A 15,662-nucleotide genomic window follows, 5' to 3' on the forward strand; every position below is an offset into this window, starting at 1 on the left:
AGTGACTCGTTTAGTGGATGAAGGAAACACTGTAGATGTTTTCTGCCTGGAATTTAGCAAAATTTTTCTCATCGTTTCCCACATGATTCTCCTGGAGAAACTAGTAGTCCATGTCTTGGACATGTGCACTGTTCACTTCATAAAACCTGGCTGGATGGCTGGGCCCAGAGAGTGGCGGTGGCTGGAGTTCCATCCAGCTGGCAGATGGTGACCAGTGGTGCTCCCCAGAGCTCAGTGTTGGGGCCAGTCCTGTTTCATGTCTTCACCAGGGATCTGAATGAGGGGATCAAGTGTGCCCTCAGCCAGTTTGCAGATGGCACCAAGTGGAGTGGGCTGGAGTGTTGAATCGGCTGGAGTGTATGAAGGCTCTGCAGAGGGATCTGGGTTGATGCGTGGTGTGAGGTTCAACAAGGCAGAGTGCTGGGTGCTTCACCTGGATCACAACAAGCACAGGCAGAGCTACAGGCTGGGGGCAGAGTGGCTGGAAAGCTGTCCAGCAGAAAAGGAGCTGTGTGTTTGTGTTGACCGCTGGCTGGACATGAGCCAGCAGTGTGCCTGGATGGGTAAGAAGATCAGTGACATCCTTCCTGGCTGGTATCAGCAATTAGAATGTGTTCCCAAAATACAAGAAAAAGAAAGCATTTTGTAAATATTTACTATGAGTGCATTGTTAGCACTTGATTAATATGACAGAACAAGAGACAAACGTTCTGTTTAATGTTGTGGTCCTTGTTCATTTATGCTGCTTTGTTTTCTGAAGGCAAAAGGACACGCAAAAAGAGTTTAAGCAGTTTAGAGAACAAGGTTATCCTTGCAGCTAGAATATCTGCTCTGTTTTTCAGTAAAATGATAATGCATTAACATTCCCACTAGATGAGTGGAAAATAAGGAAGATGTCATTGTGCAAAACTTTCCATACAGATAGATTGAATGTGTCAAGAAAAACAACCTATTGTTTGATAGACAATGGTTTTCAAAGAGATCATTGCATTCACCTTGCTGGATTTGTGTTTGTGGTGGTTTGACCAGGAAGGAGTGGGAATTCTGGGATGCTGTGGTCAAACCAATGGATGTTTGGAGTTTGATACTGACACCTGGTGTAGCCAGTGGGGTTTGGACACACCTCCGAGAATACACAGGGGTTAAAAAGCAGAGGTCTGCCCCTGGCAGGCTCTCTTGGGACGTCGCGGCGAAGAGGTCAGATCTCCCCCCCGTCCAGCCGCTGCTGCTGGGCGGAGGAGGGGCAGCCACGTGGTAGGCCCTGGGCCTGGACAGAGATGGGAGGTGAGGAGGCCCTCGAGGATGGAAGGGTGGAAGACCCCAGGGAGTCAGCCCTCGGGCAGCCATTCCCCCCCCCCCCCCCCCCCCCCCCCAGGAGGGAGAGAGAGAGAGAGCCGGCGACACCGAATGTGATAGCAGCTGGCCCAGGAGGAGAAGGGGGGGGAAGAGTGCCCGTCCGGAGCGGCAGCGTGTGGGCAGCGTGTGTGGGAGTGCCGCAGCTCCGGGACAGAGACTGAAAGTTTTAACCCCTTTCTTTCATGATTGGGGCCTTGCAAAAAATGCTAATCCTCCTCGAAGCTGAATAAGAAGGGAGATAAGAGATGAGATGAGACAAGGACCTGGCCCGAAGAACGTGGAGATGATTGAATGGGGAGAGATGATTTGGAGTGGCCTTTTGGCTGGACTTTTCTTGTGGCCATGGACTCAGTTGTTCCTGTGACACAGAGACTGCACTTAGGGGGAAGCAGTGGCTCAGAACCAGGAGGGTTCATCGTGAGGACCCCCCGGCCCCAGGGGGTTGGAAAAATATGGGGGGGACAGATGTCCCAAACCAGAGACTGTGCCTTTTTAGAGTGAGACAAGACATCCTTGAAAGACAACCCTAAAAGCAGCTCTGGTCCATGTACAGTGGTGAGAGCACTGGGCATGGAAGGAAGATGTCACAAGCGGCAAAAGGACTTTTTTTTCCAGGCGGTGCCGAAGTGACAGGGAAGCACACGAGGTTTCAGTGTGTTTCCAGGGGAAGCCTATGGAACAAGAAGGACTCCTTTCCTCTTCATGAACTGAAGTTTGAGTATACTAAAGTGTGGTGCCAGGCTGGGCAGTTGGTGTTTTGGGAGAATGTATCGGATTGGGAAAGTCAGGTAGTGGGGAGGAGGAAAGTGGTTTTTGTAAGGTTTTCAATTTTTTTTTCTTTTCCTTATAGTTTTTCCCTATTTTCCTGTAGTTTAGGTAATAAAGTGTTCTTTATGTTTAAGCTGGAGCCTGTTTTGCTTATTCCTGGTCACATCTCACAGCAGACACCAGGGTGAGGGCATTTTCATGGGGGGCACTGGCTCTGTGCCAGGCTCAAACCATGACAGTGTTGGAAGAGCCAGATGAAGTTGATGCTGTTCCACATGCTGAATATGAAAATTTTATTGGAAGGCTCAGAGAAGTAGCATTTCCAGCCACAGACTTGCTACTGAGGTACCAGCTAAGTCAGTTTTGTATATTCTCCATGCTGAAGCACAGCAATACACAGAGTACTACATGAAGGAAATGTTAGTCTTGATGTCCCAGACACACATTCATTTGCAAACAGTCCATAAGCTAAGGACTCTTTTGTTTAGATGTAAGGTTTTTGTGGCCAACTTCAATAAGCATTTAAACTAACACAGCAAGGACATAACTAATTATTAGTGCAATCAGTTGTGTGATACAGTTTGGGTAGCTTTTCAGATAAGGAGAACTGCTAGTGAGAATGCTGATAGAGACTGACATTTTTTCTCAGCTTGTCACCTTTCCTTCTGTGATGTTATTTAGTTGAACTTGAGAATTTGAAATAACATCCTTCATTTTGAATGAGAGAAGGGGTAAAATACATCCATTAAAGATGATCAGCAAGTGCAAAATAATCCTCACAGCTTCGTGAATACTGCTTCCCCCTCCCTGCAAGCCATCCATTCCTGAGGTTTGTGGTTCTGATGCTTTTAATAAATACCTACTTCATTCCTTTAACTGCATCTATTCTCTGTTCCAGATTAGCTTCTCTTGGTATCAGTTCTGGCAGAGTGATGATTCATTGGTGTGCCCGTGACACTCAGTTGTTTTACAAATAGGACTAGTTTTGTAATAGCTTAGGATTTCCATAAAAAAGAGGGTGGAAGCAACTTCAATTAATGTATTCTATTCTCTCACAGTATTGTGTAGGAACTTGAGTTTCGGTATGATACCTATGGATTCTGAACTCCAAGTCTTTCGTAATTGGATTTATTGTTCTCTCTCCTGCAGGATTTCTTTGCTGTACAGTCAGTATATTGAACATATTGTAACCGCTCCTAATGAAGGAAAACTTAAAAAAAAAAAAGTGTATTAATAAGATTTCTTTCCACTGTCCTCCAAAAGTACATTACAGTCTCAAGTGTCCTTCGTAGAGGGGTTTGCATTCAAAACAATTCTCCATGCTGTTATCTTAAAAAAAAAAAAATATTTTGAGTCTTCCTGGTAAAATACATGAAATCTGACTAATAAAAGGTAAGTAGACTACTCTCAGTCCTGCAGTGCTCAGACCAGAAAGTAAATGCTGGAAAGAGCTGCTCTAAAACTAGTGATACATGTTGGACTATTGTTTACAGTTTCACTATAGCTCTGGAAGACACTGGCTTCAGCAACTTAAGAGACACCATGAAAGATATCTTTTGAAACAAATGGCAAAGTGTGATTGCTTGTCTCAATGCAAGTAATACTCTATGATTTTTCTTTTCCACAGAATGAAAGTCCAATTGATTCTACTGATCTCTTACTGTGTTTCAGGTTTACAATGCTCAGGCTCTGTAGGTGATGTACTCAAGGCATGTTCACACATGGCTGCTTAGGAATGGTGCCAGCATCCTAAGAGTCTTCTGAAATACCACAGCGCTCACACATCCACACACTGGCTTGGTCACAGTGGGAAGTGGGGGACTGCATATGAAGGCTTATTTCTCAGATTTCCCTACCTCCTGGGTGGAGATGTGACACATCAGAAGTGCATTCTTTTGAGAGAATTACGAGATGGGCACCTGCATACTTTTCAACTTGTCCCTGACTTAATTAATGAAATGTCATCTTCATATTGGCTCAAATTATCATTCTGACACAGGTACTTAAAATAAATTCCAATTCTACTTTTTATCATACCTAAGTCATTATTCATACAGAGTAGATAAGAGCAAGGACTGTCTGTTTTTGTGTTTGTATGTGAGGGTATTCCATTCACACACTACTACAGGGAGAAACATTTGGGAAATGACTGGCACATAGCAACAGAAAACAATAGGAATTTTTTGCTATTTAAAAGATGAACCCTTCTACAATTATAATGAAGACTCTGACATTGCAAACACAGAATCACGGAATCATTGAAGTCAGACGGCCTCTCTTGAAATCAGCTAGTCAACACCCCAGCTGAAGCAAGGTCAGCCAGAGCAAGCTGCTCTGGACAAACCTCATACTGATCATCAAATTATATTAGATTATTAAAAAAACTACAGTAGTTTATTAAAATCATGTACTTTGTCTTACCAGATTCTGTACTTAACATTCATGGTTCCTGTTTTTAACTATTTCTCTGAAACCGTAACAGTGAAGAGTTGTTTTGTTGAGAAAACAAAAAGGTCTGTTCTTAATCGCATTATTTCAAGAGCTGAAATTTTAGGACAAAAAAATAGCAGAGGTTTTTTAATTATGCAAACAGCATGTCACCACTATTCTAGGCTCCACACAAAGCTGTATAGAATCTAGATCTAACATCCAGCCCTTGAGCAGAGCAGTTGATATGAATTAAGTCCCTGTACTGTGAAAATAATGTATTTTATAATCAAGAACTTGCTTTTTTTCCCTAAGGCTTTGCTCATCTCAGGGGTGAAAACTAGCAACTGTTTCAGCAAACCACAGCTGATCTCAGCTTCCTTCATGACTTTTTAACGAAAGGGCCACTCCACTTGTTCTTGGCAAGGACTGATTGCTTCAAAAACAGAAGAGGAGAGGGAAATGTTGATGAATTACTTTGAAATCGGCAAATAGTCATAAGCATTCTCTGCTTTCTTCTTCTGGAAGCTTCAAATTCTTTCTTATGTGACTTGCGTTTCCATCACATGACTTTCAGTGATTCATACCCATCTCCTGTTTGTCATAACTCTCCTTTCACCCACCTTGTTTATATCTACCCCACTCTGAGATTGTTTGTTTATAAAATAACATGTGTTCTTACTCATTTAAGTACTCCATAAAGATCCTGGACACAGGAGATTTTTTCCTACTCATGTGAGTAATGTCACAGGCATGAGGTATCTAGGATTTTCAAAGGATCCAGACAGGTTGGTTTATTAAGATTAATGAACAGGCAGAGCCAGAAGATTCTTTGGCTGGTTGGTGATTGGTTTTTTTCAAAGATCCTCTGATGGGCTTGGTTTGGCTGCAGGGGTCAGTAGTGGTTATTGATTTTTTTGCTCCTCTAACTTTTCTACAAGCATACTATGTCATTTCTGAGAAAGCTGACACTGTTTTAAAATTTCCCATGGGTACTATGAATTCCTTCATCTCACATCATATTTCCAGCTACCAGTAGGCATCAATCAAGGGTTCTATTAAACAAGATGCTATTGACCTTGAAAATGACTTTTTATCTCTTATTGAAGTAAACCTGATCTGACTTTACAAGATGACCTAGAGGAGGTTTTTTTACCAAAAATGGGTCTACTTCTGGTAGGTTATTTTCTATTCCTATTTATTTTCAAATACAGGGCATCTTATCTTGTGGTTTGTTTAGGGAAATACATCTTCTAAAAGCTGCTTCTTTTAAAATCTGATTTTCTGTGTTTTTTCTTCGGACTTCAGTTTTTTCAAATAGAACCCCTGCAGATAACACTGCTCTAATGCATAACCCCACAATACTGAGAGAGTTGTGAGAGATCTGCTAATATTCTTATTTTCTCTATAGCTGTATTACAGAACTACTGCACTGATGAGTGTTGTCTCTGCAGTGGTACTGCAGCCCTCCCATCCATACCTGAACTGTAGAGCTGCACAACCTCAAGAGGCTTCTAGGCTGGGCAAAAGCATAAGGGGCAGGGGGGCAGAGTTCAGATGAAAATAAGAATAATGCCCACTAAACAATTACATGGTGATCAGGATTGCTGAGGTTTATTTGGATTTAGTTTTGGAGTGTTTAGTTTTGTATTAAAAATATTTGTTGAAATGTTTACAATCTTTTTTTTCCTTGAAAACAGCCATTAAAAAGCCAATCAATAAAATCTGAACTTTGCAAGTAGAAGTTGATTAGCTACTAGAAAGTGGATATTGACCAAAAAACACAGCTGTGACAGAGTTGAATGAACAGGAGAAAATTAGAAATTATAATCAATAAACACTTACTAAAAAAATAAAGAAATCATCAGTTTTAATAGACAAATTTTATAATAAAGTTTGTGATCTGCCAAGTGAAATTAAAAGACAGCCTCCCAATGTTTCTGAAGGAGTAACGATACTTCAAATCACAATAGTGGACATCCTGGGTTTGGCTGGGACAAAATTAATTTAAATTACAGTGCTGTGTTTTGGATTTTTGTTGCTCAGTAGTGCTTAGACTAAGTGAAGGACTTTTCAGGCTCCCATCCTCTCTGCCAGTGTGCAGGTACAGAACAGCAAAGAGGGAGCATGACAAGGACAACTGATCCAAACTGGCCAAAGGGACATTCCATACCACAGAATATCAATATATAAACTGGGGGAGTTGGTCAAGAGGGCTGATCACTTCTTGGGGATGGGCTGGGCATCAGTCAGAAAGTGCTGACAATTGTATTGTGCATCATTTGTCTTTCTTTGTTTTTATTTTTCCCTCTCTCTCTCTCCTTTTCTCTCCATTACAACAATGGTGATGATTATTATTATTAATTATATTCTAATGAAATTATTAAACTGTTCTTGTTTAAACTGATGGGTTTAATCTTTTTCTGATCCTTCTCCCCATCCCACTGGGGGTGGGAACAGAGCCAGTGGCTGTGTGGTAATTTTTTAGTGACTGTGGTTACACCATGACTGCAGTGCAGCAGAAAATATAGACTGGGCTTCCTGGCTTTAAGGAAGAAAACACCCTATGTGTTGAGTGGTACCTTCACTCAGATCCTTTTCTATTATTTATTGACAGGAAGCTGGAACGTATACCTAATTCCTGGAGCAGGTCCTTCAATTTTCCTGTTAAGAATAGCTTGTCCAATAGATGTGAATCTTGAGGAAGGTTCTTGAGGCCTCTCAGACAGGAGAAAGAAAGCTAAGCAAAGTTCCTTTTCTTCATCTCCCTGTTTTAGGTGTGCTTCCATCTTTTTTCCTCTGGGCAGTGCTCCTGCACTGCTTCTCTTTTCAATACCACTTGAGTCTTCCAAAATTTCATCTTGTTTCCATCTGACTGGAAGGAACATAACGGATGCAGAAGCCTGAGAGAAGGATTAGTGAGCTGCTTGTGTCTTTTCTCTCATCACACAGCTTGAAGTTGGATACAGTTGGTGCATTGAACCCATCTTGTCCTTTCCAAACCTGAAAACTGTGACAGATCTTTGTTATAAAGCAGAAAAAATCCATGCTGCAAATTGCAGCTGTTCAGGAGCTGACCCACCAGCACTCCAGATCTCTGCTGTAGCAATGGGATGACAGCTGGCTATGGCACAACACCCTGTCCCAAGCAAAGTAACTCTCACACGAGAGCCACCTGCACACAAACCACTCACTGTTCTCCCTTTTAAATGAATGCACAGCTCCTGGGCCTCAGGGGAGGAAGGAAGGGGCCTCTGGTCACTGTAGAGGCTGGCATTTGTGGTGCCATGTTATGTGTCTGAGCTAGAGGTGAAGATGCAGATGGTGACTTTTGACATGGTGGTGGGACATGGCAAGCCACTGGCAGGAGGGGTGGCTTCAGTTTCCTTTCCAGAACACCATTTCTCAGAGAGCAGGCAGTGGAGGGGCAGAGTAGGAGACTGCTGCTCACTCCTTCTCTCCTACATCTCCTCAAGGAATGTCTTAAAAAGCCCCTACCTTTGTGGTCACACTATCTACTTATGGCTACCTCTGAACTATAACCTGAAGAGATCACTACTACCATATTTTTAATAAAAATATATTTTTGTATGTATGTAATATATATGAATATGTATTAATAAAAGGTGCTGCCAAAAGCAGTACAGACATGAATTTTATTAGTAAGCTTTGGACACGTAAAACGTGCATGTGACCTGTTCAGTGACCGCAGAGCATGTTGAGGTTATCAGGAAGATACAGCTGGCAATGTTAGATCTCTAATCAGAAAACACTCTTAAGAATGTTGAAGATAACACAGACAATCTGTTGGGGGAAAAAAGCACCCAGCCATGGTACAGAGGTCACATAGCCCAACCATTCACAGAGCAGTTTGTTACAACCTGAACAGGCAGAGACTGAGTATTTAGGATCCTGATGAAAACCACCAGTTCTGCACACACTTTTGCTTCAGCACTGGGTATGCAGAAATGTTCACTTGTTACCTTGTATTACTTATGTATATAAGTGCTAGAACATCTTGAGGAGGAGCAAATAAGCCATGTTTATATGCTTCCCAAGGCTCTGTTGTACTTCAGCTACAATTGCCTGTCTTATGTATAAAATGAAAAATCCCTCTATTTCCAGACAGGTAATTTTTCCTAGAGATAAAGAGATAAATGAGCCTCAAAATTAGGTGATGGCTTAGTTTGCATTTGTCATCACTGGTGATTGTAGGGCCTACATGATAAACACTGATGGCTCCTATGATGAGTGAGATGCATTGAAAAATAATCATGATTAATTTCCTTTTCTCTTACAGAAAGTTGTTTCACACAACAGCCACGAGGGGAAAGTCACAGGAAGGGAACAGCTGTTAACAAGCCTTTAACAAATCACTTTAGTGGCCTTTTAGGTGAGACTTAAGAAGAGTGATGGAGGGAGAAAACTAGTTAGATTTTGTACAGCAAAATCTTGTTATGAGAGAACTCCAGGACAAGATAATTTGTTCTTTCTTTTATAAATAGAAAAATTATGACTTTACTAGCATGCATCACAAGGCCAGTGCTTAATAAGACATGCAGTCTCATCTCAGATGCAGGGCAGAACCTGTAATAAAGGACTAGCTGCTGAGCTAGCTGGGATGTCATGTTAACACTAATCCCAGCTCCTTGGAGAGCAAGTAAAGAGCAAAAGGACACACAGTCAGAGTACTATGCAATCACTGTAATGAATGCATATTCCCAAGGAAATAATTGCTGGATTTTTTTATAAGATTTTTTTTTTTAACTATGCAGTGGTAGAAGAGATGTAGCAAGACAGCTTAACAGAGGAGAATGCCTATGTTGTTTGAGGAAACATAGGATCTGCTCTACTAACATTTGTTTTGGATGAGCTCAACTTACAATTAAACAAATTCTTCTGTATTCAGCCTTTGAATCTGGCATTTTCATCTATCTGGCTTTATAAGCAAAATTTGGCTCTAGGTAGCAGTTGATATTCAACAACTTCACAATTTTTTTCATAACTAGACTGTAAGAAAATCACAGAAACAACTGATGTTGCTAACAATAAGGACTGATAAAAATATCTCTTTGGAGAACTGAAGTTAAAAGGAATAGATTATAAAGAAATGAAGAATAGCAAATATCTTCTGCTCATAACATTTCCCTTTCTTCTTTTTCCCCTACCCCAGTTTTTCAAGCAGTAGTAGCATTAACTTCTGGTTATCATGCTGTTGAATCTTCCTCTTCAATAATTCCTGGCTCATCTTCTTCTGAATCATGCCAGAATTTAACCCAGTGTGAAATTTCATGATGAGGTTGCAAAGTAGAAACTTAGCAGGGGGAGCTGATGTCAACATCCAAAGGAGTATATACAGTCCTGTTCATCTTTCAAGGAAGATTTTTGAGAGGTAGCTGCTCTGATCCAGCTCTATGCATTGGAGATTAAATTAAAAACAAACAAACAAACAAAAACAAACAAACAAATAAAAACAAATAAAAACAAACAAAAAAAAGCCCCAAAAACTAGCCAAAACCAGCAGAAAAACCACTTCCTCCATAATTCAGCCTCTGCTTTCCAAACTGTAACTGGCTTCACACCAAAGACTCAGAGTTCTTTCTTCCAGAATTAATTTTTCCAGTGTTATAAATTCCACCCGCTTCCAATAGGAATACTGGTGAATTTTGAAGAATTATTTCAGTTACAGCAGAGAGAAGAAAGTATACCTAGGCCAGTGCAAACAATATAACTTAATACTCTATGTGTCATATCAGCAGTGCTGTCTTTCTCCACCCCTTCTTTGTCATTGTTAAGAATACACTATGATGCCTCTCTCCCTGGCCTCACAGTTTATATTGCATATAAATAAAATCTCCCTCTTCCTGAATATGCCTTTGGGCAACCAATACGTTGTACAAACTGACAAGTTTTTTTAATAATGATTTAAAATAAAATTTCCAGAAATACAACCCTGCCAGCTCTCCACACTTCCTGTATCCTCATTCTTTTCTTCACACTTTTCAGCTAATGATATCTCAAGACAGTGTTTACATGGAGAAGCTGGGGCATGGTAAATCTGCAGATGTTTAATGAAATCAGACACAGATCCAGCAACTGAAGTAGAAGAGCTGTTCTGTCCTTTCAGCCTATGCCAGGAAAGAAAACAAAGTATGGGCCAAACAAAAAGGAGAAGAAAAAAAAATGCTTTCTACCAGAAACAGAGCATTTGTCATATGCTGAAAACCTAAAAAAACACAAAAAAAACCCCACTGGCCATTAGTTCCTTCTCTAACTTTACATATGAGTGAGTCTTAAGAAGACCAAAGGAAACTGAACCAACATTTAAAACCTGCATTGCAAAACTCTCATCAGTATGCAGGACGCTGTCTTTCCATAGTAACCCTCTCATTGCCATATTTTAAATGTTGGTGTGGTTTTTACCTCATATGAAATTATTAAAGTTCCTTGTCTTCAGAAAAGAAGGCATGCCTCCTACAGGTGCAGTGTGCAGCCTTCTGCATTACTCTACCTCTGATTCTTCATTTTATCCAGTGAAGTTTTAAATAAACTTTAGCAAAAGAGCTTTAGAGAACCTCACAGTAGCATATCTCACAGGCCATGAGGTACTCCTGGGACATGAGTGCTGTGAGGAGGACATTTGGGTTTGGGCTGTCTCTTTGCCAAGGGACTTGATACAGAAGACATGAAGAAGGGGCGTCAGCTTATATATTCACTCTTCTTTGAAAACCAGCTAAGGCCTTTCTAGCTAAAGGAAAACAATATCTGCAGATTCCACACAGACTTAGGAAGTTGCCTGCATCTCCCTGTAGACAAAGCTCATTTTATGTTTGTACTTTGAACACTGGCATCTGTGGCACCACAAAGTGCCTTATTCTCTCTGCAGCTTGTTGGGACTTGTTGGGAGAGCAGCACAGGCAGCACTGAGCATTATGCTAAGTTCTCCATGGGAATGTTTCCCTCCCTGCTGTTCAATAGAGCCATTTGCAAGAATATCAAAACAGGATACTTCTTTGTACACTATTAGTCAGCAAAAGCAATAAGGAGATGGTGTGTTTTTGAGTCCTTTGCCAATGAAAATGTGACAAAGGTGTTTGGGATCTCTAATGTCACAATTACCAGGACAGAGCTGTATATAACACACATCTCCTGTTGCAGTGACACCAACAGTTTAGGTTCTTTTATCCTTTGTGAAATGTAATTCCCATTGGTCCTTGCTACAAAACAAAAAAGGGACCCTTAGTTACTCACTGTGGGAAAGCACATGATAAAGGTTGGGAGCTGGCTAAATAAATTTTCAATGTGTTTATCAAATTTTCCTATAGAAGCAGCCCAAGTCTTCATAACCTTATATTAGTACTGATAGAGCAACACATAGTGCTCAGCTTTTCCAGTGCAAAGCTGTGAGCATCCTTCCAACAGGGGAAAATGCACAGTTTTGGACTTGCAGGGTAAGCACAGTTGAGAAGTTCATTTTAGTCAGGGTGATCTTTGTAGAAGACTCCAGCTTTTACTCTTTCAAGGCTGTGTGAACAGAGGTGTTTAGTAACATTAATCAAATTGTTAATGGTACTTTCGGAAAATTACAAAATTACTGTCTCAAAAGTTAAGATATATGGGGGGGGTAAGACATTTTGCAGCTGCTAGATGCTGTATTACACCATTTGGGAATCTTTAGTGTGATGTAAATCTTAAAAAGATTGGGGTTTTTCCCACTGGTTGTGGTATATCACTCTGTGCCCAGGTGGGAAGGAATAATTTCCTGAGCAGCTATTTCCTTTGTCAGCATGCTGTTCTGAGGAAAGTCTCTTGCCTTGTTCACTGGTCATTATTTCAGCCCAGCTTGTGTGGTGTATCTGTTTTCCATGACTCTTTCTGTGTTCCATGATATAGGTGCTTCAAGAAACTGAATGAATTCACCATCACATTGTTCCTGTGGGAGAGGAAGATTGTACCCTTCACATTTAAGCAAGAAGCAACTGAGATGCAGGAGAACCCAGGGAAAATCTTCCCACTGTTTTGCAAAGTCCAGCTTCAATCCTCTGCAGCCTGGTTTTTTGAGACCACCTTATATTGGCACTTGGGTTTAAGCTGCAGTTTGCAAAAAGCAGGGTGCTAATACTCGCTTACAAATTTTGATGATAACATAATTAGTGACATACACAATTTAAGATTCTGTGAGAATATTTCTTTAAAAAAGCACTGTAACAGTGTGCTGATACCTCAGTGACTCAGTTGGCTCCACTAGAGCATAAAACAAGTATTATATGAAGAACAAATTGCACCCTTTCTACCACATATTTATAGAAATTTGTTCTTATGCTAGCACAGATAAAACAAAATTCCAAACTAGCAATCAGACTGCCATCATGAGGCTCCATGACTCGTATGTGCCACTCTATCACTCTGATGATAGCTATTTATCTTAGATCACAGCTCTCCTAGACACAGTCTAAATGATTTGCCTCTCAAGAGACAGCAGTCAGGCTTTCTGCAAGTGATAAAGAGGAAAAATGTGCTGATCAAGTGCAATGCACAAGCTGCTTTTAAGCACATCACTGCACTAGGCTTTGTTTTCAGTGGCTTGATGCTGAGAGCCTGTTTACTGACTCAAACAGCTGAGGGCAAACCTTTATATCTGGGAGGGATTATAGAATGACAGCATTATCCATGGTGGTTTTTTTTTTTTCATTTCTTTGACTTCAAGGGCCTTGCTTTTGTAACTATGTGTACCTCAAACCCTGTTGCTGTATTCCTTCCCCATTCTGGCAAAAGCCTTTGATGATTCCTAGTGGCTCTAAGTGGCAAGAGCTGCAAGTGGAAAAGTTTTTAAAAGACATTCAGTAATTCCTTGGGAAATTAGAAAGACTTGTCCTTTTAGTATAAAAACAACTATAAAAAATCCATTCCAGAATAGCCCATGATAGCTAACACTCCCCTGGACAATGAAAAGTTCTGGTCAGAGGACCAGGAGTCAGGCACCTTGCCATCATGGACCCAATCTCAGACACGTGTGTCAGCTCTCTGGACTCCTAAAGATTCTGCTCAGGCCTTGAGGCAGCGATATTTTTCTTGTTTTGGTGAAATTGTTGACAGTGACTTAAAAATTCAAACTGTCTTACACCGTTCACTCTTTCATAACGGGATTCTCCTTCTAGCGCCTTTATTTTCAAGATTATAGCAAATAATTGTTGCTGATAAAAACTCACATTTTTACCAAGAGTGTAGCCAGCAGGACTAAGAAAGGGATCATCTCCCTGTTCTACCACTGGTGAAGCCACACCTGAAATACAGCATTCAGTTCTGGGCTTCTCACTGTGAAAGAGGACATTGAGCGTGTCCAGCAAAGCGCAACAAGGCTCACGATAGGATGAGAAAATGTGTCTGTTCTGCTGAGCCTGCAGTGAGAGGAGCAGGGGAAATGGCATTGGGCTGAGACAGGCAATGGGCTGCCCAGGCACGTGGTGCAGTCACCATCCCTGGAGGTGTTTAAGAGGTGCCTGGGGCTGGTGCTGGGGATGGTTTAGAGGTTTAGGGGCTGCAGTGGTAGGGCCAGCTTGATAGTTAGGCCTGATGATCCTAAAGGTGTCTTCCAGCACTGATGATTCTGTGACTGTATATCGTTTCTTTCCCTTCTGTTGTGTTTCTTTCTGGTTCACAGCATGGCATTGGGTGAAAGTTATTTGCCAATTAGGATTTGTTTAGATTTTTCCCAGAAATGGTAGCTCTGTTTCCTTCCTTATCTCATCGACTGGTGTGTCGTATTTTGAATAAAAGACAAAGCAGCCACTGGGCATAACCATTCAATTTTGTTTTCACTGAACATGCTAATGAAAGTAAGCCCAGAAATTTAGCTGTGTTTTATGAGCTACTAAAGGATTTTGCAGACTACACTTTTATGAGCAAGGGTTTTGAGGGTAGCACTTCATCCTGCAGCTTACCTGTCCCCCAATAGTCAGTATATTCAGGGTACATACTCAGGCACCAGGAGGTACAGCCAAGTGGACATCCCAGAAGATGCATCTGCAGTCCCAAACATATTCCTCTAGGTTATGTGTCACCATGATATTTTATGAAAAATCCCTTTGCCTCTTGAGAAGCTGAGAAGCCTAAGAAAAGAAATGTAACCATAATTATCTGATTCCTTGGAATGTGGTCTAGAGATTGTTTACCAACAGGTCAATCTTTGATTGGTTCCATGTGAATTGTTTTTACTTAATGGCCAATTGGAGTCCAGCTGTGTCAGACTCTCTGGTCAGTCATGGGTTTTTATCATTCCTTTCTAGCCTTCTGCCTGTAACCTTTCTCTTTCTTTAGTATAGTTTTAGTATATTATTTTCTTTTAATACAATATAATACCATAATATAATAAATCAGCCTTCTGAGAACTTGGAGTCAATTCTTATCTCTCACCTTGTCCCGGGGACCCTCACATCAACACCACAACAGGTTATGCTCAAAATTCAGGCTGAGCACAAAAATACACTTCCCCTTTTAATCCTTTAGGCTGGAAGTATGCTGCTCTGGCATGCCACTTGCAAGCTAGGCACTCAGAGGATGGTAGAAAAATTAAGAAGAGGGGATTTTTAGAAATCTAGCACCTTCACCATCGATAAAAAAAAATCCCTCCTGGAGCTGGTGAAGTGTCAGAAACAGGAAATCAAGCATCCTTCTCTGTTAATATTATCATTCCACACAAAAGAAGACACATGAATATGTCTTCAAGTGGCATGAAATTTCTGTTAGTGAGTTGCTTTCTTCCAGCTTGTGAGGTGCAAAAAACCAGAGTCATACACGTTGTAGTTATGCCAGTGGCAAGATATGATATAGAAGGGATCATCTGTAAATAAACAAAGATAAAAAGAACATAAAAGAATAATGAGTGATTATGTGATTATGATCTTAGAAGCAGAACTTTCCAACCCCATTTGCTGTGCAAAGCACTGTGAATATTACTTTTTCCCCCTTTGGCTTTATCTCTTATTGCTTCTGAAGATGGAAATTGAATTTTCACCCTCACTTTACAATGACTTTGGAGTAATTGGTTAACAAAATACATAAAGCTGAGGTGGAGAAAGATTTACTGCAGCAGTTTTAGTTGTATCCATACA

At 40.9% G+C, this 15,662-nt stretch overlaps 1 protein-coding gene across 7 annotated transcripts in view; it reads right to left on the reverse strand.

The window, feature by feature from the left end:
• LOC113459320 (uncharacterized) overlaps positions 1–15,662 on the reverse strand; it is a 51,253-nt gene that overhangs the window by 13,869 nt on the left and 21,722 nt on the right. The window contains exons 4-5 of one of the 7 annotated variants that reach the window (XM_074535710.1): positions 14,529–15,391; positions 1,866–7,561 (exon numbers count right to left, since the gene is read on the reverse strand). The gene's annotated coding sequence lies outside the window, so the exon portion shown is untranslated. Of the gene's footprint in view, positions 1–1,865; positions 15,392–15,662 lie in introns of those variants that run through there. The other 6 variants (XM_074535709.1, XM_074535708.1, XM_074535711.1 and 3 more) reach the window with 6 other exon arrangements.

This window comes from Zonotrichia albicollis, chromosome 2 (assembly GCF_047830755.1).
Source record: "Zonotrichia albicollis isolate bZonAlb1 chromosome 2, bZonAlb1.hap1, whole genome shotgun sequence".
In the NCBI taxonomy this organism is placed as follows: Eukaryota; Metazoa; Chordata; class Aves; order Passeriformes; family Passerellidae; genus Zonotrichia; species Zonotrichia albicollis.